The sequence below is a fragment of the Nomia melanderi genome, chromosome 12 (assembly GCF_051020985.1).
Source record: "Nomia melanderi isolate GNS246 chromosome 12, iyNomMela1, whole genome shotgun sequence".
In the NCBI taxonomy this organism is placed as follows: domain Eukaryota; kingdom Metazoa; phylum Arthropoda; class Insecta; order Hymenoptera; family Halictidae; genus Nomia; species Nomia melanderi.
In genome coordinates, this window is record NC_135010.1 from 634,954 (window position 1) to 657,838 (window position 22,885).

Genomic DNA, 22,885 nt, shown 5'->3' on the forward strand with positions numbered 1-22,885 from the left:
ATTAAACATGGACTGTGGAAGAATGTTAATTGATTGTTAAAAGGAGTAAACTAATACAATGTTTGAAGCTATTACAATATATCAGTTAAACAAATTGCTAAAACGCTAAAACATTACTGGCACATAATTTCGAATTTTATAAAAAATTGGAGACTTATATGTATAATAAAGATTAAAAACGAACATGGTACACAGTTCTCCCGTAGAACCTTGACCACCCTTCGTCATCCCAAGAAAACTCATCATACCATTCCGAGTAAATCCATCGTGTCATCTCCGATGAAATCTGCTCATCCTGATTCAGCACTCCTACCACTGCTTGTAACCCATTATAAGCATGGGCCTAGGGCCCACAATATAGAGGAGTTGCTTCCGCCAAGCGTAAAAAGCCGTGTTAATTTCCTTCTTCATGTCTACGTCAGTCGTGGCGCGAGTTAGTTCGGTAAATGAAGTGACCTGCGTTAGAAATGCCGTCACATTTAAATCTGAATGTCGGGAGTTCGGTTTATATATGAGGATCATACAATCTATGGTCCTTTACAGGGCATCTGAATGGCTGAAGGATCTACTGATCAGTTGTTACAGTCTCCACAACCTGGGGAGGTGGCACACAGCAATCGTCATCATGGTCATATGAGGATTTCACACCGTCTTTGCCGTGACAACAGTCATGTTGTCGAAATTCTCTTTATTTGACCTCCAGACTCGGATGTTAAAACAAGCATATTGTCATATCCGATTTATCATATTCTAGCTGGCGATGAGATGGTTCCGCTGAAACGAATGGTCAGAGGCGACTGGTCTGACTAGCCGTCTGGTCCGAGTGACGAGCGAGGATCCTCGTAGGGCACAGGCCCGAGGACGTTGGTGAGATCCTGCCGCAATGGAACAAGTAGCAGTTTGACTTATAGTGTGACGCAGGTGGTCACAGGTTACAGTTATTTTGATGAGTACCTGCACCGTATAAGTAGGGAGAGAACTTTGGTCTGTTACCATTGTGGGATGAACGAGAACAGAGGAAACCCTAGTTTTTGTGCGAGTACCTACCGCGAAAGCCTACCTCAGAGGGCACCTGAGGGCGTAGAAGTGGGATGAGGCCCAATCAACGAAGGCCGAAGCATTACCAACATTGCCTCCCAGGGGTAACGAGACCCGTGAAAATAGACTATTGCGCGGAGCTGCTTTCTAAAGCTCTACTAGCTCTCCAGGCTTACATGCCAAGATCCTGAAGAGATCTCTAGCCCAGCATGCGAGCTTCCAATTACTGCCACTACGAAGCCAATCATACGAATTATCCCAGGTGTATTGATAGAAACTGTTTTATTTCATATACAAAAATAATCAGTATCTTCCATACCTAGGTACCTCGTTCATAGCAAGGCTTGGTTAGGTATGTTAGCTCAAGGTAAGTCTAGCAGTGGAGATGCTTCTCCATCGATATCGATAAGAATTCCAGATTGTCATTCCACGATCCGAACAACTGCCACCGTAGAGGTTTTAGTCTGTAAAATCTGGCATAATTCCGTAACCTCCCCCCCAGCCCCACCCCTTCAGCCTGCCGAAGATGCGGAATGCCTATGAAGGACTTCTCCACGTTAAAAAAAGAAATATTTGTCAAGTCGTTGTATTATCATGGGTTGGAGCTTCTAAATCCAATATACGCGTATGAAAAAATAACCATCTATAATTGTAATAAATAAAGCAAAATAAATGGAATTGCACGTAACTTGGATGAATGAAAGGAAGTATATTGTGTGGACTGATAAGAAAAAGTTTAATCTAGGTGGCCTACATAGCAACCTCTATAAAAAATCCTTAGCCTCAAGCTGCGGCACGCGGTGGCTGGTGGGTACATCAGTCGCTAGCGATCAACTCCGGGGTACCTTGCGACCCCCCGGGCGTACACAATCTTCCTCGGGTGACCTCTCTTCCGACCACGCTCGTGGGATAAATTATAGATTCATTTAACACAAAAACAGACGACGAGATCAGGAGCGAGAGGGAGGAATACCTAGCGTAGTATTGAAGAGGATCACGGATCCGAGATCACGGTCTTGATCGCGCGAGTCCACCGTAGAATGGGACTATTCCCCGATTGTCATTAGTGACAACGGGGTGAGGTTGTGCCATCTTCCAGTCCAGGCACCAGCACGAAGGGCGCTGACATGGACGACGCGTAGTGGCAGGATACACCCTACCCATCTCCCTAGACTTCGACGAGGATGCGGGAGCCGACTTCGACGCGTCGGAGTTATCGACCTAGACCGTGGTGAGCCGCGGATCGGGGAAAGGATGCAAGAAGAGAGGGCGGCCACCGACGTCCGGCAATTGGAGGCGGAAGTGTTGGAGTTCGAGAAGATTCTCCATCCCCCTCCCCGACAGACAGAGGCTGGAGGAAGAATTTCACCGGCGGCCGACAGCGGACATCGCGGCTGCCGTCATGGAATCCACAGCAGGGGTAGGGAAGGTGGCCGTCATCTCTAAGGGCCTTAGGGGAAACCTCACATGGGCCCTGCAGATAGCCGCTCTTAAGGCGTGATCGAGGATGACCGTCATTGTCCCTCGTGGTCTCGGCTCCGTCTGAGTAAGGTGTCCTCTCCCTCCAGATGGGGTGGCCTGCGGGCTAAGTTAAGACGCTAGAGCCGAGGCTGCTGCTGTCTACCACTGTCTTGCCTCTGGGCACGTTAGACAGTGGTGTACTTCCACGGTGGAGTGTAGTTCGATCTGTTTCAGGTGCGGCGCCGCGGACCATCTCGCGGCAGCCTGCAAATCGGCGGCTAGATGCCTTGTTTGTATGGACAAGGGGTCGCCGCCAACCACGGAATGGCTGTGTCCGGTTGCCCACGGCATGGGCCAAACACAGAGCGCCATGCGGCGGCGTCAAAGGCGAGAGAAGGTGCGCGTAGCAGCGGCTCCGGTTCCTACCGCGGGGACCACCGCCGCGCCGACTTCGCGCGGTGCCAGTAGCGGCGACGCCGCTTCGTCAAGGGGGGAGTCTGGTGGTGGTCCTTCTGACCTCATCAGCAGTGTTGTTGTTGGAGAGACGCCATAATCTGCCGCTGGAACGACGGTATCGTGCGCAGGAGAGCCGGAAGGATCCCGCCCAGGATGGAAAGTGCGGGGGTCAACGCGATAGCGTTAGAGGACATAGATGCCAAAATTGCCGCGTCCACCGCTACGCTTGTAATAGGGGGTTGGGAGGCCAGGAGGAAGCCATGAAACTTGAGCAATCGTGATAATGCTCCAGGCTAATCTGGGCCGCTCCCTAAGGGCATAGAGCATGTTTGTCCAAATCGTGACCACCCCTTATGAGTTGGAGACGCGGCTGATTCCGTCACGATGACGTGGTAGTGCCTGCCCAGTTTTTCTCCTTGCTCCTTCCTGGGACAGGGGAGGGGATTTGTGGGGGTCGTCTGGACCGACATGGCTATTGGGCCTTCTCGGACGGCGACGCTTCGGCGGATGATGCCGTGAACTCTTCGGCGGCGGCGCTTCGCCGAGGCATGGGAGACGTCTGTGACGTCTCCATCTCTCGCACAGGCTACTCCTCAGTACCATACACGACGATCCGTGAGGTGGGGCATATAAAATAGTTATGGGCGGCTCCGTTCATCCCCCCCCCCCCCGTGGCGGAAATGCTTGATATACGGATACTCGACGCCGTCGTCCGGACGATGTTTTCCTCCTGTAAAAGTAGGACAGATTTGAGGATTCTTCCTCTACTTACCGGCCAATATGCCTACTGGGCGAGGTGAGCAAGATGTTCGAGCGCATAGTCGCTGACCTCCTCGTCGAGCACCTATCCCGCGACAGACCCGACCTGGCTGACTGTCAGTTCAGCTTCCGGGAGAGCAGGTCGGCGGTGTACACTGTCGACCAAGTACGGACACTCTCGGAAGCAGCAGTCACCCAGGGAGAGGTGTGCTTGGTGATATTGCTCGATATCGTGAACGTGTTCACATCCTGCTCTGAACGCCATTGGGGAGACGTTTGTGCAACACATCATGCCTCCCTACCGGTGGTCGGGTCATACCTGCAGGACGGGGAGATCGAATACACTGACCGATACGGCATGTTGGGGAGGGAGGTGGATCATGGGGTTCCACAGGGATCTGCTTTGCGCCCCATACTGTGGAACCTCCGATACAATACGATCCTGCAGGCCTCGCTCACGTACAATGCCACCTTCGTCTGCTACGCAGACGACACGGTGGTAGTGGTCGTCGGTAGCACTTTTGGGAGGACCCACCGACGAGCGGAGGTTGCGGTGGAAGCCGTTCGCGAGGATCCACAACCTGGGACTGAGGATAGCCCCGGTGAAGACCGAGGCTGTGTGGTTTCACGGCCGGCCTCGGTGGAGACCTCTAGACAGGTTGTGGGTTCGGATGGGTGCAGCCTCAGTAGAGATGAGCTCTTGGATGAAATATTTGGGGCTCATCCTCGACAGCCACTAGAGCTTCGAAGCGCACTTCGACCGCCTCGTCACCCGAGTGGAAAGGGTGGCGGCCGCTCTAGGCCGTCCCTTGCCCAACCTCAGGGACCGGGGGACTTAATGCGCCGTCTGTACACGAGATTGGTGCGGTCCATGGCCTTGCACGGGGCCCCCTTCGGGATGGCTAACCTGCGCAATAATTCCTTGTCCAGAGGCGTATGGCCATAAGAGTCATCCGCGGTTACCGCACCATTTCTACCGTAACAGCGCTGGCTCTGGCGAACGAAGTTCCCTTCGAGCTGCAGGTGGCGATGCGCGCCTATGTTTATGGGTGCACCAGCATCACCGACCGGGCTCAAGGGCGCTTGCCGGGGCCAGAGGTGGTCGAGAGCTTCTTCTAGGGCTTTTCTGCCACAACTCGATAGGTGGCAGTGTAGAAGCTTCGGTAGGTGTCAGATTTTCTCCACGCTAATATAAAAAGGTAGCCTACATAGATGAAAATATTATTGGAACGGTATTTGTAAAGACAAAAAGATATTTTACATACGCTAAGAAGAGGATGCGTAATGGATCGGGATACATTTCCTCAGTTGATTACTGGTCATTGCTAGTCGATTTTGTAGATCTAAGGAAGCTCCTTCAACTTTCACTTCTGTCCGCGGACTATCATAACTACCTACTACTTACGAACTGTGATAACGGCTTACGCGGAAAATTTTATACCTATGGTTTGGGGACGCTTGAATGTCGGCTTCAAAAATACGTAATAGAAAATATGAGGTTCTATGTAAGAATTATGATGTGATCTTTGCAGGACGATTTTGCAGGACGATTCACGGCTACGTTACAATTAAATAGTTCCCGCCATGACATGTAGTCTTTAATACCTTGTAACTTCTGTTTGACACATTTGTTCGTATCACTGAAATTTTTCGAGATAATTCGGTGTTCTTGAATCAATCTCCATATATTTTTTTTTAAACTAAACCTATTCTTATCTGGGAAACTACTGAGTTTTTGACCAATGTTATTAAGAATTTTTTCACTCAGTTTAGTGAGTTGTACATGCCTTATTATCTGTGTGTAATAATTTTATTATACCCTGTACATGTAAAATAACTAGCTCCACGCGTACCAATCTTTATTACCTAAGTAAGAATGGGTTCCTCAGGTGATGAATGATAGAAGTGCGGGTCTAAATGATCGGAATAAGAGGACCACTACCTATTGCCTCACACAATTCCGGCCGAAATAGCTACGCGTACTAAAAATTTGCTGCACGATACAACGCAAACATCGAAAACCTCTTCCCCCTATACCGTCCAACTCGTCAACTCCTGAGTAAAAGTAGGTAAATACATTAACATATCCCTTTTTTACAATAACACTGTTCGACACGATTTTTGTTTTGTAATAGCCACTAAGTCATCCTTACAAAGTTCCTTGTCCTAAATATGAGTCCGAAAATGAAATTGCTGGGTCTCGTCCAGTTTTTGAAAACTATGGATTTTTGTAATAATGATCGAATTTCTCAGAGGAACAAGTGTTACGTGAAACCTAAAAACGATAGGCAGTTAAAATTTGTGGTAAAAAATAGAAGAGAGTTGGATTCTGCAGACATTTCTGAAAAAGAGACCTCCCGTAGAAAGGGTGAGAACGGTTTTCCTTTCGGACAAGTTAAAAAAGTTTCCGTCAAGAGAGTGTGGCCAGAGCTTTGGCGTCACACCAACCATTGCTCGCTCGCTATGGCTGGTTAGGGCCGTTACTACTCGCTGTATAGACTTGGACTCTGGTCACTTCTTATATGTATATATAATATTTAATTTTTTTATAAATTTTCATAATATTTATGAGAAAGCTTTTAGTACTACCGTATTTACTGATATTATGATCCCTTTCACAGCTTAATCACCCACGCTGTCACTGGTCCTCACAATGCTGTGATTGCATGAAAACATATTGCTTTTTGTAGAATTTCCCACTGTAAGGGATGGTGCCAATCTTTTGTTTGTAACAAAAACGAAAACTTTTTGAATTGCTTAATATATCTCACGATTTCTGTGGCAGAATGCAGCACTAACACATTGTATAGCAACCCAGGGGATTTCAAGAGCTATAAATCATGTGTTGGGAGCAGAAGTTAAAGTATTATATTTCTGAAATTTGTGTTCATTCTATATAATTAATTACGTATATATAATTCGTTATGTACTGTCTGATGTAGCATATTCCAAAGACATATAATTTTTATATATATTCACCGCATACAAGATATTTCAAATAAAAATTGCATGTTTTCTAAAAGGAAAAACATCAATGTAATCGGTTTTTTAAATGGTACATCTAATGATATCATTTTGAATTTGAATAGATTATTAAATTTGACGAAAGAAGCTACTTCACAAAGTAAGATCTACAATGCATAATTATGATCTACACTTATTTATTCTATTTACACTTATTTATAATTAATACTAAAACTATTGAGTATACTCGAATATTCGTTATAGTTCCACTAAACTTAATTAATGTTTAAAAACATTTCAGATATCTAAAACTTTCAAAATATTAATAATCGAAAGATAATAAAATTTACACCGGTTATCTTCCCTGATTCGATACTTTTAGTGTTAATCATCGTAATAATATTTCTCGTATATGTGTATTCACGTATTAAACAGCAAATTATTTAAAACAGGACGATCGTGAAAAGCTTTCGCATAATTATTATGAAAATTTATAAAACAATTAAACATTTGCAGAAATGTCTGCAAAATTCAACGGTGCATAGCAAATTCATGCTAGTCAATCCACTTTTCGTAGAAATGTAACAGAAGTGCGTACAAAGTGTGCGCATCTACCCTTTTTTAAATCTTGATTATGATTTACAAACATTTAATGATACGCAATACTAAAAAATTTTGTAGTTACATATTCGGGCAAGTCTCCTTTATCTTCTACGACAAATTTTAACTGCCTACCGTTTTTAGTTTTTATGTAACACTTGGTTTTCGGAAAAATCTGACCGTTTTTACAAAAATCCAGTTTTTTTTTTAAAAACGACGTGACCTAGCAACTTGGTTTTCGGATTTGTATTTAGAGTAAGGAACTCTATAAGAATCACCTAATGATTATTGCAAGATACAAAAAAAGTTCAAATTTGTTCCACAGTGTAATTGATGACTGACCACTGACGACTGACTGTATCTGCGGCCATAAAAAATTAGAGGCCACGGCGTTAACCACGCGAGTTATGATGGTAGATTGCTCGCATAGGTGATGACGCTTCTGGCGATTTTCAAGCGTATTTATGAAAGGAGCTATATTTTTATTGTCATACTGGAAAAATAAATTTTTCTGTTGATGCATATTTTGATACGCGATGATATGGCTTTTGTATATACAAGTGAACGTGTTTCTGGCGGACAGAGGTTCTGAGATAGAAAAATATACAGTGTTGCTCGCTTAAATTCCACAAACTCTACTCGGCTATATTCCACAGAGCTCTCGAGTCTCGAGCTCACTATAATGGGTTCCAGTAGACAGGGACAGAAAATACAATGAACAGAAACGGGATAGACACAGTTCATCGAGTATCGATGGTCGAGGCGCGAGATTTCAAAGCGACGCTGCACGCGTCAAATATTAACACCCAATGAAGAAAATTTTAATTGCAATAATTTTAACCTTACCTTCTGAATCGTAGTACCGATGGAATGTTGAGATTTTTTTTATTAAAACGAGTCCAAACTAGACCTAAAGTCGGTCTAATTTTATCGATTTGGGGGAAATGAACCTTTAATTTCGTTAATTACAATAAGTGTGTAACAATAGTCCGACTTTTATCGTGGTTGATCTCATTTTAACACGTTGACTGCTACGGTGGTCAAGGTGACTAGAGCTTCCAAATTGCTCGATAACAATAACAATCAGAAAATTGCTGCCAAATAAAAATATTTGATAACATAAGTAGCTGGATAACAACATAATATGAGTACTGTGATACCAAATCATTATTAATTATTTTTATTATCATTTGCCTTTGTTATGAAAGAATAAGTATTACGATACAAAACGGTCGAAACTTTCATGGCAGTCAATGTGTTAATCACAATAATTTCAGAAATTCACTGGATTTTATATTTGAAAAGATGAGGTTAAAATTGCTGCAATTGAAATTTTCTCCGTTTCATGTTTACGGCGACATAGTGATGTCCGCGTCTCAATACTTGATCCTTGACGGACTATGTCTATCCCGCTTCCACTCACTATATTGATTCTCTGCCTTTATTAGACTTGCTTAAGTCAATTCCTGGAAGCAAATAGCTTCCTGTTGTTTTTTCTGCTTGGTTGAATTCCACTGCTGGGACCCGAAATTATGGAATTTAGGCGAGCATTACTGTAGTCCAACTATGATGAAATGACAGGCTATCCACAGGCGGAAATTTCTGAGCGGCAAGTCGACTCTTCTAGTCACAATGTTCTGGCCGCTTCAGTGTTCGACGCTTGGTATTATTGGCGTACAGCAATAACAAAGAACGGAACCGGGATTAAATGCGACAGAGTGAGATGTAACAATAGAGATCAAAACCCATAGTGCAGTCAACTTCGTTTCCTATCGTTACATCGCACTCCGTCGCATTCAGTCCGTACGCCAATAATAACCATGCGTCGAAAACTGAAGCGGCCGGAACATTGTGAGTGGAGAAGCGTTTTGCCGCTCGGATATTTCCGCTTGTTGGTAATAGTCTGCCATCTCGTCAGGGCTGCATTATACTCGCATGACGATCGAAAATTCTTGACACGTGTTAAATAACTGAACAAGGAGTCATAACCTATTCTCTCGAAAATTGTAAATAAAAAAACGCGATAAAGAAGAATGCTGTGAGAATAGACATTTAGAAATTTAGCAATAAGCTGTGCCTCGTTGTATGGTACGTTATGAATTGTCCTGGAAGTTGCATGTACGAATAAAGAAATATTTTGACTAATTATTAATAGGTCGAGCGCATGTTTGTTTTATAGCGCCCGGTACTGTACCACGATTAAACTTTGATGTTCATGTTTCTAATGCTTCAAACAGCTTTGATGCTTTCTTTTTATCTTATCTATTCCCTCTTTCAATTTCATCCATTTGTGCCAAACACCATCACACTTTACGACAATGCGTTGGATCGAAGTTAGCTTTGTTCGTGCATTTTTTCAGTTTCCTAATAATTTTGTTCAGCTCTACATATCTCCTACTTCCGCAATTAGTACTACATACATCATCCATGCATGTACGTCAGTGCCTATAATTTTTCTCTAGATATTAGCATCCGCATTTCCATTTCTTACTCCATTTTCTTTTAGAAATTCGACATTAATATATTGAATAAGGTTCAGCTTAACCCTTTCGTTCTGAATAGTACACATATGTACCACGAACATTTTTAATTACCGGAAAGGTAGAAAACTGACAGCGTAATTGCTAATCAGCTATGAGTTCATATGTTTTGGTTGATTAGTGCGCAGCTGTAAGTTTTTCTTTCACAAAATTCGTCAGTTATTCTAATGGCATTGTGTAGTTTGTAAAATACATATTCAGGGACGAAATGGTTAAGGAACATCCCTGTTTTATCCCTCTTCCTGTCCAAAACTCTTCAGTTTTCCTTCCATCGGCCTTCACTGTATTTTTCATTTCCCTATATATTTCCTTAATCATTTTTTATCTTTTTCTTCGTCCCGGTTTTCTTCAGTATAGTTTGAATTTTTTGACTCCCTTTTTTATCAAATACCATCTTTACATCTATGAAAAAATCAAATAACTTGCTTTCTTTGTTTCTTAGTTCTCTAAGAACTATGATGTTCATCGAATATACTGTATCCACTGTTCTTCTTCCTTTTATAATCCCACCCGTTCGTCTCCCTATTATTCCACCACCTGCTGTAACAGGTTTTCATTTAAAATTCTAACACATATTTTATACATTTACTCCGCAGCAAGATTTCTCGGGAGTTTTTAGTTAAACCTTTCTTTCTTCTTTCATATATCGGGTATATTACCTCTGATCTCCATCATAATGGAAATTCCCCTCATTTCTACATCTTACTTACTAGCCTCATGTATTCCTTATGTTTTGTTTCGTATCCCATCCTCCATTGTCAGTGGACAAAATGCTTCTTCAACTTTCTCAACTACTTAATTACGTCTCTCATAATTTCATCTCCCTCCTTTACTTTTTAATATTTTTGTCAACTCATCTACTCTTCCAACAGTTCTAGGCTTTCTTAATTTGTCTGTCTTTATTCTTTTGTCTAATCTCTCTATTTTCCTCTGACAGATATTTATGTAGGTACATATATGGGCATGAGTGTGAGTTTAGGCAATGTTTAATTGATAATTCTGAACATTAGAATTGTGATTACCTTATAAGGCAATGTTGTATGCATTAAAGAAAATTTTTAAACAAGTGAAAATCAGAGTATAAATTGGTACGAGTGAGATGGCATAATTATGTAAGTGAATAATTCTCAGAATTGATAATAGCAATGCTTTATAAGGCAATGCGATGTGATTGTGCGAATGGATGGGGAGTAGATTTCAGAGAAGTGGAAAACGTATATATGAGAGTACTTGTAAATGGAAAATGTTTGCTACAGGTGAGATCTTCCGCAAGTGAGCGATTCAATGTGTGTTTTGATGCACAGTGACCGATTTGGCCGTTTTAGGCGGCCGAAAGTCAATTTCAAAAATTACGCCTGATTAAGATGATTACCTGATTACGCGTGAAAAATTAAGTTGTAAAATTTTTGCTCTCCGAGATAATTGAATGTTTAAGAAATAAGTTACCAATTCGACATTTTTCTTTCATTCGTGCACTCATAAACGCGTATGCTGTATTGAAAGCGGAGTTTTCGTTGCATACGATTTGCTCTTCTAATTTCTCGAAACATTTTTGTGTTTTGAAACATATAGATATATATTAAACGCAAATTTATAAAACAATTAACCATTATATATGTTACGGTAAATGTGATTAATTCGGTGATTATGTATAATTGCCAGTTATTATATATAATCACCACTAAGTTTGGTAAATGTGATGAATTCTTGAATATTTATCGAATTAACTGGCGAGTTCATATAATTCTCAACTCGTAATGGCGAATGTGATAAATATCTTGACCGATTGAGCTAGTAGAGTACAGCACGGTGTGTTGAGTAGTTACTAGTCAGAAAGTAGAAAGATAGTTTTTCGTTGAACACTATGACATAAGAGGCTGCGAATAACAATATTTCATAATTTACAATTAAAAATTCAATAAATGGCTATTTTAAGTCACATGGACGTAGCCTGAACGAAATTTGAATAAGGGACTGACGTGTCTTGTCAAATGAAAGACCTAAGTAGAGAAAATAATTTTATTATTAGAACTCATACGAAACAGTTATATATCAAAAACAAGTTAAACCCATATTCTAGAAAAAAAAACATTTTTCCAAATAACGTTTATTGCTACTACTACAAATTATTCAATATTTTAAGTTTACTTATTTAGACATATTAGACTGTTATGACATTTGGAATTACAAAGTTGGCCAGACTTTTTGACAAAGTCCGATTGCGACATGTACGCGTAACCGACTTTTATCACATTCGCCATTACGAGTTGGGAATTATATAAACTCGCCGGTTAATTTGATAAAAATTCAAGAATTCATCACATTTACCAAACTTAGTGGTAATTATATATAATAACCGGCAATTATACATAATCACCGGATTAATCACATTTACCGTAACATATATACATATAAGAAGTAGGCTGGGTCCAGGTCTATACAACGCGTAGACACGGCCCTGACTAGCCATGGTCGGCGCACGATGGCTGTGGCACCCAAGCTCTGTACACGCGCTGTTGACGGAGATTTTCTTAACCTGTCCAAAAAGAAAACCGTTCTTGCGCTTTCTATGGGACGTCTCCTCTTCAGAAATGTCTGCAAAATTTAACGGTGCATAGCAAATTCATGCTAGCCAATCCACTTTTCGTAGAAATGTAACAGAAGTGCGTACAAAGTACGCGCATCTACCCCTTTTTAAATTTTGATTATCATTTACAAACATTTAATGATACGTAAAATTCAAAAATTTTTATAGCTACGTGTTCTGTCAAGTCTCTTTTATCTTCTGCGACAAATTTTAACTGCCTACCGTCTTTAGTTTCCACGTAACACGTGGTTTTCTGAAAAATTCGACCGTTTTTTACAAATACTCAGTTTTTTCGAAAACTGGACGTGACCCAGCAATTTGGTTTTTGGATTCGTATTTATGGTAAGAAACTCTAAAAGAATCACCTAGTGATTCTTGTAAGACACAAAAAAAGTTCAAATTTGTGTCACAGTGTTATTATTAAATGCTTGTAAATGATAATCAAAGTTTTAAAAAGGGTAGATGCGCGTACTACGTACGAACATTTCTACGAAAAGTGGGTTGGCTAGCACAAATTTGCTATGCATCATTGAATTCTGCAAACACTTCTGAAGAGGAAACTCCATGCAGAAAACGTGAGAACGGTTTTCCTCTCGGACAAGTTAAGAAAGTCTCTGTCAAGAGAGCGTACCCAGAGCTTTGGCATTACATGGCTATCGCTCGCCAGCCATAAATTTACATATATATAATGTAAACATAAGGAAATAAATGGTTTTTTAAATCATTTACTGATTACTAGTTCGATTCAGGAAATGGAGAAATTATTCAGAATCTTAAATCAACCTTTTTGTTAGTGTTTCATATAAAGTAACAATAGAGGAACAACTTATGATATATGGATGACGATGTCTATTCAAAGTTTACATTACCACCAAATAGAGGAAATATGGAATGAAACTTTGGTTTCCAAGCGATGTGAAAACGTCCTACTGCTGTGATTTCGTTATTTATTTGGGAAAAACAGGAAGTTTTTCTGAAGAGAATCAAGAACAATGTTTCAATAGCTGAATGGTTTCTGTAAACAAAGTGGACGGACAATGAACAGAATCACTAGAGACATTATCGTACATAGACGGGGAATTGGTGACCCGTAGATCACCTTCCTTTTTTGGTAAACGGATCTCTCCATACCCACTAGACCAAAATCGTTCAGTAGGTCTTCTCATGAGCAGAAGCAGCCTTGGTTGCCCGTGGACAGAGCTGCGGTAAAATATGTTAGAGGCATTCGTTTCAATGGAGTGCGGGAAAGCGCATGCTCCTTAACCTTTTAGCTACTTTACGCCATTACAGTGACTCACGTGTGTGTCATATTTTTAAACGGTACGCCACTATAACGGCTCAATTTTTTCTCTGCCATCGATAACTATGCACATTATAGTCTAATTTAACGTAATTACACAGTCAAAATTCTATTAGTCTCCAATTGTAGTAGTACATTTATGATACGCAGCCGCGTCAAACCTTGCCGTACATATACGTCAGGGTACAGCTCCGTGGTTAGTCCGGCCGTAGCTAAAAGATTAACACTTTGGGATTAAGTGGATTTAAAATCCTCCCACTTTTTTTATGGTTAATGTATGGTGGGGTATTTTTGAACCCACCAAACTTAATTTCGTACAGATCGGGTTTTTTGTATCTTTAAAATTATGTACCCTAAATGTTAAGAGCTACGCCAATTTCGCTTCACTTTCCGTTCGCGTCAACTACAACATGTCGAAAAACCGAGGCAGACTCGAGTATTGTGTGTCGAAGAGTCCCTTTGTCCCTGTACACTTTTATCTTGTGGGTAATCGGCACAGGCGGTAAAAAGTTATACATACAAAGAAAATCGTTTAATAATATTTGTGCACTGAAGTAATACTCATGCAGGGTTGAACGATCCTGTACTAGGTTCTGATGATCGCAATTAAATTCTTCATACTCTATACTCTGTTTTATGAAAGAAGAGCTCTAGGAGGCAGGTAGTTTCTGACCGTATATTTCGGTAGGAGGCAACTGTGACAACAAAACATCGCGGCACACCGTGCAACGTTGTCACATTATGAGAGAGAGAGCATGGTGTTCATTTCCCTCCTCTAGATGGAGTATTACTCTGTCAGTGGATCGATAATGCAGATTTCTGCGTTTATCAAAAATATTTTACGCCTCGGCGTTCAAAAATTTCAAAAATATTTTTTAACTAGAAAAATACTAATCATATACAGTTTGTTCTTGCTTTATATTAATAAGAAAAAATTTAACTTTCTGAGACAATTTTAATTTTAGTTTGAACATTACTTCCGAACAATATAATGACAAATAAATTCTTATTTTATATATTTTGTTTTAAAATGTTAACTTTAAAATTTTGAGAAAAGTATAATCAGTTTCTTTAAAGTTCTGCTTAAAAAATGCAAATTTAAAAATGTTTTTCATAATGAAATTAATATGACAATATCTCTTTGTATAGTAACCGACATTCCACACTTCCATCAGCAAGACATACAAATATTCATAGTTTCCTACGTGTTAAGAACAAAATATAGGTCATATTATAGATCTAAATAATAAATATATATTTGCAACTCATTGCATAGTCACCATTAAATAACCAGACAAAGGCATATATAAATATATATGAATATATGAAGGGAATCGCTCAGCAAAATATCTCAAGAGAAGTCACGGATCAACAATTTCCTATATATGCACTAACAGATGATACACTTTAAGTCGGCATTAGTTTCTAAGATAATCGGAAACTAAAAAATATAGACACTTTTATCACAGGAAAAAGTTATTAAAAATATCTATCTCTATCAACATTTGGCAATCTTATAAAAATCGGCAAAGTACTCCATGTGCGCTACTTTTACACCCTTTTTATAACCTTGATATATATTATTAACCTAACCTTATCTTGCCCATATTATCACGTTACAATTGTCAATAATTCTACCAAATTTAAGAGGATTTCTACAATGATAATATGATACCGCAGGTTGTATGTCATACCCTAGTTATACATCCTTGTCAGGAAAACATTAACACTACTAATACGTTTGCTATCTAAATGAAATTAATTCCTACATATTATACCAAAACGCTTCAATAAGTGCAGGAAACCGCATTTCACGACACATATTTTTGTCCTTAACTCGAAAACTAATAGCGACCGGTCATTGTATGTATAGGAAAAAGTTGTTCAAAATGACATCCTCTACAAGATATTTTAATGTTGCCCCCGGCGACAATCATATACATGAGATTCCAGAGGCTGACTTCTAGCTCTGGAACCAGAAGAGATCAGAGGCTGAAGAGTTTTTAGTGAGTAAAGGCATTCCGATGTGTGGAATCCCACGCCACCCGTGCAGCTACAATTATACGGGTGTACGTGACTTATTTTCCTTCGTTAAAAAAAAACATATTTTTCAAGAGGCAGAGATGGAGCAGCGAGCGTGGCAGTGGTTAAATTACACCCTGAACGTTAGAAATATCTTAAACCTGAGTACAGTAATGCTCACTTAAATTCCACAATTTAGAGTGCCAGCAGTGGAATTTAACCGAGCAGTAAAAACAGGACGAAGCTCGTTTTCTGCTTCCAGGAATTGATTCACGCACAGCCTGACAACGGCAGAGGATTGATATAGAGTAATGCTCGCTTAAATTCCATAACATTTGCTCGGCTAAATTCCACTACACCATCCCTACTCTTGCTCCACTACTCACTGTTTCGAGCTTAGTGTAACGTGATCCCAGTAAACAGAGACAGAAAATAAATACAATGAGCAGAAACGGGATAGACGCAGTCCGTTGAGCATCGAGGGTCAAGGCTCGGGACTTCAAAGCGACGCCACACGCGTCAAATATAAACACGTAATGAAGAAAATGTCAATTACAATAATCTTAATCTTATTTTCTCAACTGTAGTACCGATGGAATGTGGAGATTCTTCTTATTAAAATGAGTCCAAACTAGATCTAAAATGAACCTATTTTAATTACAACAATCTCAGAAATTCAGTGGTACTACATTTGAGAAGGTAAGATTAAAATTATTGCAATTGAAATTTTCTTCATTGCATGTTTATAGTTGACGCATGTGGCATTTCTTTGACTTGTACTTTCTCTATTTCCCTCATTGTATTCATTTTCTATCCCTGACTACTGGGTCTACATTACACTGAGCTCGAGACAGCGAGTAATAGGAGAAGAGGTGTAGTGTTCGTGCAGTGAAATTATGCCGTATAGATTTTTATGGAATTTCAGCAACCATCACTGTAGGTAAATTTAAAATGTAAAAAAACGTATACGGTAAACGCGTGAGCAGCAAACCTCTTCTTCCGACAGTTAATCAAATTTTTGACTCTGCAGGTCAAGAAAGATCGCCGCGGGTTAAAACCTAAACAAGGACGCTTTCTTTCATAGTTTCTTTAGGGCTTGCAACAGCCTTAGGCCACTTTCACACAGCAATTACCAAATCGCATTACCGCTGGACACGCTCGAAAACTGTTGCGTTTCTTTTCGGGAAGTTTTACACTTCGGTACTGAAGTGTCAACATAGATGGTTAGGAAGAAAGATTGCACTCCTCAATTTGTACAAAGCGTATACGATTGTTTGAAAAAGAGTGATTTGGTACACCTCTGAAAGAGCGTAGTGGCAGCACCTCTGACGCATTCTCATCTCACCCCTGCCTAGCTGGGTCTATGCGCAGATAATCAATTTTTCAACTGGACATAGATGATTGACGCGTGCGTCGACAGGATTCTAGATCTCTCGATGCCTCGGGCCTGCGGATCCGTCGGCCATTGCTCATTACTCATCGTTTCGACGCTAACACTGAAACACGTGTTTATTTCAAATAGTTTCGTTATTGTATTCTCAATCTCAAGCTCCTCTATATATAAGATAATCTGAATGAAAGGTAAATCGAACGATGGTCGTCTACGTTTTGTCAATCGGTTCCTTCTTAAGAGAAAACGTTCCCGAGTTTCGGAGCGCAATAAAAAAGCAAGAGCTACGTTGACAAGAAAGGGCCCATCAACTTAAATAGTATCGTTCTCAGGGTATTCTTTCTGTAGTCTCCGAGCAAGGAACTTTGCATTAAAAAGAATAATATTCAACCAAGTTCTTCATTTGTATTAACGTTTACAAAATCCTGTCTTACAGTAATCATTTTCATTTTCTCTCTTTCAATCAATTGTGTTAATTAATTGAATTTGTTAATTATTGCATTCCGTGATCACCTTATTTTACAGGACCATCTTTTTCGACGACAATTCACCATCTTTTCTGTTTTTCCACATCTCAAACTCATGCTCAAACAACAATTGTGAAGTTATTTTAATCCCCGAGGGAGGCATACACCTCAACAATTATCTAGTTTAATATTAGAGTAACATTAATAGTTTAATGATGCAATAATGTATAATTTTTGTAAGAAAATTAATTCTAAAATAGATTAAGTACGAACATTTTTGTATGGGTCACTCGGGACTCAATATCAGCCTACGGCGTCATTAAAAATTGGTCAGCCGTCCGAGAGTTAATTATTCTAAATGCAAACAGATAGCTTCTGCTTTCAACAGAAATACAATAATGCAAATTTATTCATAAAAATAATCGTTTTGTTTCTTTCACATTTTAATTAATTAACGATATAAAAACAAACACAATATCAAATTTTGTTTTCGTTAATAAATATGTCGATTAGCTATTACTTATTATTTAAGATTAGTTGTGCACGTTTGAAATCAAAAAATACCTTGCTTTACTTATAAAATAGTTTTCATTTTATAGAAACTGTATATGACATACGTAGTACAACAAAATTATTTTGTAATTTCATTTATTTGAATATCCTAGAATATTTTTATTTAAGAAATACATCCTTCTATAGTTTAGTGATTTTTAAGCATGATTTTCACACATTTAATTGAAATATGTGAAACAGTTATATATTCCCATGACATTTTGAAACTTACTACTACGTTGAAGCATATACCCATAACAGGAAAAACTATTGTATTTTAATAAACAATGAATTACAGTATAATGCATTCATTTATTGTATACAATTTTGCTAAAATTAAATTTGACAACTAACGATGGTGTGAAAGCAATTTTTAAATTTCCAATACGAAAGCTATGGAAATATGAGGTTTCATAGGATTATGTTAATATTTCAAGAAACTTAAATGATTTTCCAACATGACTAACCCAAGGTCTGTTACTTAAAAACATAAAATTTCTATTCAAAGGAAAAAATGACTGTTGTCTGAAATCTTGAGAAATAAAATCAATGGATTTTCCAAATGGCATTAAAAAATGAAACAAAAAATGAGAATAGTAAATAGAGAATAAGAAAATGTAAGTATTAATTTTTTACGCTAGAAGTTAGCATTAAGAAAACGACATTACTCATGGGATTACGTAATAGATTTCTTTACCAAATACAGTACAATTGTATTTTTTTAAATAGAAGAGGAACTGTGTATCTATTCCATGCTTTAAAGGTTTTTTTAAATATTAAAATAAACCCAAGAAAGTAATATTGTCGGAATGTAGAGTGTAATTTAATATTCGCGACAAATATGTTTACAAGTTATTTATTTGCGTAGATGAGTGTTCGGAGGCAGAACGGGTAATGTGTTGTAATGTAAAGTAATGTAATGTAAAAAAGGTGCTTCCTTGCGCCTTTCCGCTTTATTTATACTAGTCTTCGGAAAGGCGTTACCCCTTAGAAACTTCGAGGGTGGAGCTAGTTCCCTTCTCCAACGTCGCCTCGATTTTTGGTAGGGGAAAAATTGTGCATTTCTAATTTGTAATGTTTTTTCCGAGCCGCGCTGACCGTGCGGCCGAAGAAGCCTTAACGGGACATGGCTGGCAGCGTTTATGGTGGGGTAGCCTATTCAGCTACGCACGTGTAAAAAGTGTAAAATATTTTCGCCGACTTACAGACTTTAGGGTAGGCTTAATTGCCTATACCTAAACGTCTGTAAGCGGTCAATGCTATTTCCTACCAACGCTGCGAGCCACGTACCGCTACAAATATCATTTCGAGCAAGTACATCTGTATCTGTCGAATTAAATAATTTCAAAGACGCTACAAACGGAATAATCCGAATATTTTAATTGAACTTTATTTACACCTGCAAGAAAATTAGTAATAATGACAATGTAAGAAGGCTACAATTGCTTAAATGATACGTAGAGTGTCACTATAATTGTGTTTTCACGGTCGGGGACAAGACTCTAAACAAACTTCTAATTTTTTGGTTCCATATTAAATAATGTGTGCTTCTCGGGAAGTAGTTGATGATATTATCTTAAAAGGCCAATATTAAGATAAATCGCTGTACGATAGAGGTAACAAACTATAATACAAATAGTTTGTATAACAAAAGTAACAAACTATAACAAAATCTAATTAATAGAGCAGATATATCGCTATATATAATGATCAGTATGTGATAACTGGTACTAATAACTTTTAAGTATCCGTAAGACTTAAAAATATATATACATAACTATCGGCTAATTTTCTTAAATCTCATAATATTATAATACCATAATGCTTAACGAGTAGTTGATGTTGAATAAAATTCTTCAATTTTGTAAAGAATGTCTATTAATTATAAATTGCGTGCTTGAAAAAGACGAGAATCAGAAATGGCCAAATTTTAGAGAGTAGGCTATTGGCTATATTTTTGTATTATTTTGAGTGATAACAGCACTTTCAACTGTAAAACGTTGTTTAATGAAATTTGTGAGGATTTCTTCCTAAATATAATATATACTGTTTAAATATATTCTTTTCGCCATCTACAAATAACGCTGATAACAGTAGAATTAAAAGTAGATCAATTACATTATCTTGTATTTTCACGAAAATGCAAACAAACAAACCCCAAGTCCGTAATAATATACAGATAAAACAGAGATAAATTTTCATCTGAAAAATATATAAGGGTCAAAGAGTTCAAACACCAGTTTGAGTATACTTGCATCTTGAATGGAAGGTTTAGAATTTACAAGTAGAATTTACAAGTGAGTGTATTAGTGAGTTATTGTTTAAGCTCCACTTTAATAATATATGTAACATTTTTTTAGAAATAAAGTTGTTTTGCCTTCTAATTACTTTTTGAAAATCTCAGCCAAAAACTACTTAAATTACATACACGAAAATTTTCAAAATACACGACAACTAGAATGACAAATTGCGAATGAAGTTGCTCATTGTGGGCAGTTGCTTTGTAAACTAGCGTATCTCTCAGGGTGATATATATGGAGTTGAAATGTACGGCGGGACGTGCAAGATTCTCAATCCAAGAAGGATGTGAACGTTGCAAATTTATGCTTTGTCCTACTTTCACTAAAATTGTGGATTATAAATATATTTTATGATTTTTCTTAGTTGTTTAATAATGTTGGTAGTGCTTCAAATATATATGTGTATTACAGTATAAATCGGAACAATCAAATTTTGCATAAAAAAGTGAGAAAAGATTGGGCTTTCATGATTTTAAATATGTATTGAAAATTATGGGTCTCGGCACATAATATTCCAATAACTTACCATGAGGCATTATCTTGACCCCAGAAAAATAATATCAACTAATATTAATTTATAAGGCTAGTAAGTATCAAATGATGATACAGCAGTGGTAATGCTCAGAATCCAAGAACACAGTATGCGTTTGGAGTTAGTATGAATGTATTGATCCCATAGGGAATTAGTTGATGATTTATGAGACGATGAAGCAGACCATTTTTCGAGCTACAACATCGACAAAAATATTCAATGGAATAAATTGGGTCATTCGAGTTGATGGCAGAAGTAATCTGACGAAGCATTAAGCTCAGGATAATTGGGACAAACTAAAACTGTATTGAATGCATATAATGTTAATACGCATGTTTTGCCTTGCAACAAATTTCCTTATTTTTATTCATTTATGTATTTTATTATTTTCAAGTAGATAAAACAATTTAAACAAATTCTAATTCTCAGAAAAAAATATTAAGGCATAGATACACAATGAACATAAGCAATAGAGCAGAACGATAAATAAATATAAAAATGTAAAATAAATAAATATAAAAATGTAAGATAAATAAACATTAATCCCTTAAGCGTTGAGAAATGATCATTTATAATGAATGTAATAATTATAATTGCATACTTATCATTATTATCATATGCAGATGGATCACAAAAAATGGATATAACAAAAATACCGTAAAACAGGAAGCTAAGCAATTTCTTATTAAATCAATTTCAAGTACATATATTTTTATTATTTTGTACTCCTTTCAAGCCATTATCTTTAACCCGGACACTTTATGTAATCATGGTCTTGGATTAGCTTTTGTCAAACTCTTAAATAATAAAAGTCTTTTGGACACTACGGACAAGAAACCATCATGTAATTTAATTGTAACTGATTCTAATTTGTACTAGACCTGGTCTCATCGCCTTTTGTCACTTGGCACAAATATTTACCACACTCACCTGAGCTACTTTACGCTTCTCCTACCTACTCATCTCTTGAAGGAGCTTTCCTAATGAAACAGTAACATATCATCGACAAAACATAGCGATTCAAGAAATGTAGAACGCCGATTCATATAATGTTCCAAAACTAGTTTCGGAACAACAACTGAAGAAATAAATAGATTTAGAGTGGTGTGGAAGAGGGGCGTTTGAAGAAAGAGGAAGAGAAACCAGGCATGCATCAAGTAAATCAGTTTCCAAAAGAGTAAATATAGGTGTATGTTTCAAGAAAACCCACCAAATTGCAAGATTGAACTAATTATACCAATCGATTTGTAAATATTTAGTGTCATACTTTGTAAAATATACATTTAATTATATAATTTATTACGCGGAACCTTCTCGCGGGATTACATTAGATTCCACCCAATTATACCATACAGCACACCGTAGTAACAACCGTCTGTGCTCTATAACATCCCATTGAACTCCACCGAAGGAATACCTACATATATATGTATCTATGTGTTTATATTTCTGAGTTTCTGTGTAAATGAGAAACTGTCGAGGCCAAGAGATAAATAAGACTATAAAAGCGACAGTTTGAAATCGCGCAATTCATTTTGACAAGGAAAGGTATCGAACCCGGAAATTCAAAAAATTATCAAACTTTGTGTGTAAGTAGAATAAGTGAAGCCTAATACATTGAAATCTTTTTTTGGGGCCAATTTCATTTTGAAGGGGTGAAAGCAACCCTCAAAAAAATTTTAATTTTCCTTTCCTGTGAATTATCTTAAAAACGGTAAGAAATAGCGAAAAGAAGTTTAAATAAAAAATACATTGTTCATCCACGTATATAAAATTGCAAAACACAATTTCGTAACATTTTGAAAATTTGACAAATTTTTTAAAAATATCATTTCTCGTTCATCTCAGTCATACAAACATTCATATACATTCATCTCATTCGTACACTTTCTAGAACTTTCCATCGTTTTCACAAAT

General features: G+C 38.1%; 2 long non-coding RNA genes across 2 annotated transcripts in view; both read right to left on the minus strand.

The window, feature by feature from the left end:
- Positions 1 to 1,084: 1,084 nt before the first annotated feature.
- On the minus strand, positions 1,085 to 2,030 carry LOC143175150 (uncharacterized). The gene is made up of 3 exons (XR_012999824.1): positions 1,801 to 2,030; positions 1,358 to 1,480; positions 1,085 to 1,270 (listed from the first exon to the last, which is right to left on the minus strand). It is a non-coding gene; the product is annotated as an uncharacterized LOC143175150 (long non-coding RNA).
- Positions 2,031 to 4,532: 2,502 nt separating this feature from the next.
- Positions 4,533 to 22,885, minus strand: part of LOC143175131 (uncharacterized) — a 64,982-nt gene continuing 46,629 nt past the window's right edge. The window contains exons 2-3 of the long non-coding RNA XR_012999790.1: positions 4,683 to 4,918; positions 4,533 to 4,621 (exon numbers count right to left, since the gene is read on the minus strand). This is a non-coding gene — a long non-coding RNA (uncharacterized LOC143175131). The remainder of the gene's footprint in view (positions 4,622 to 4,682; positions 4,919 to 22,885) is intronic.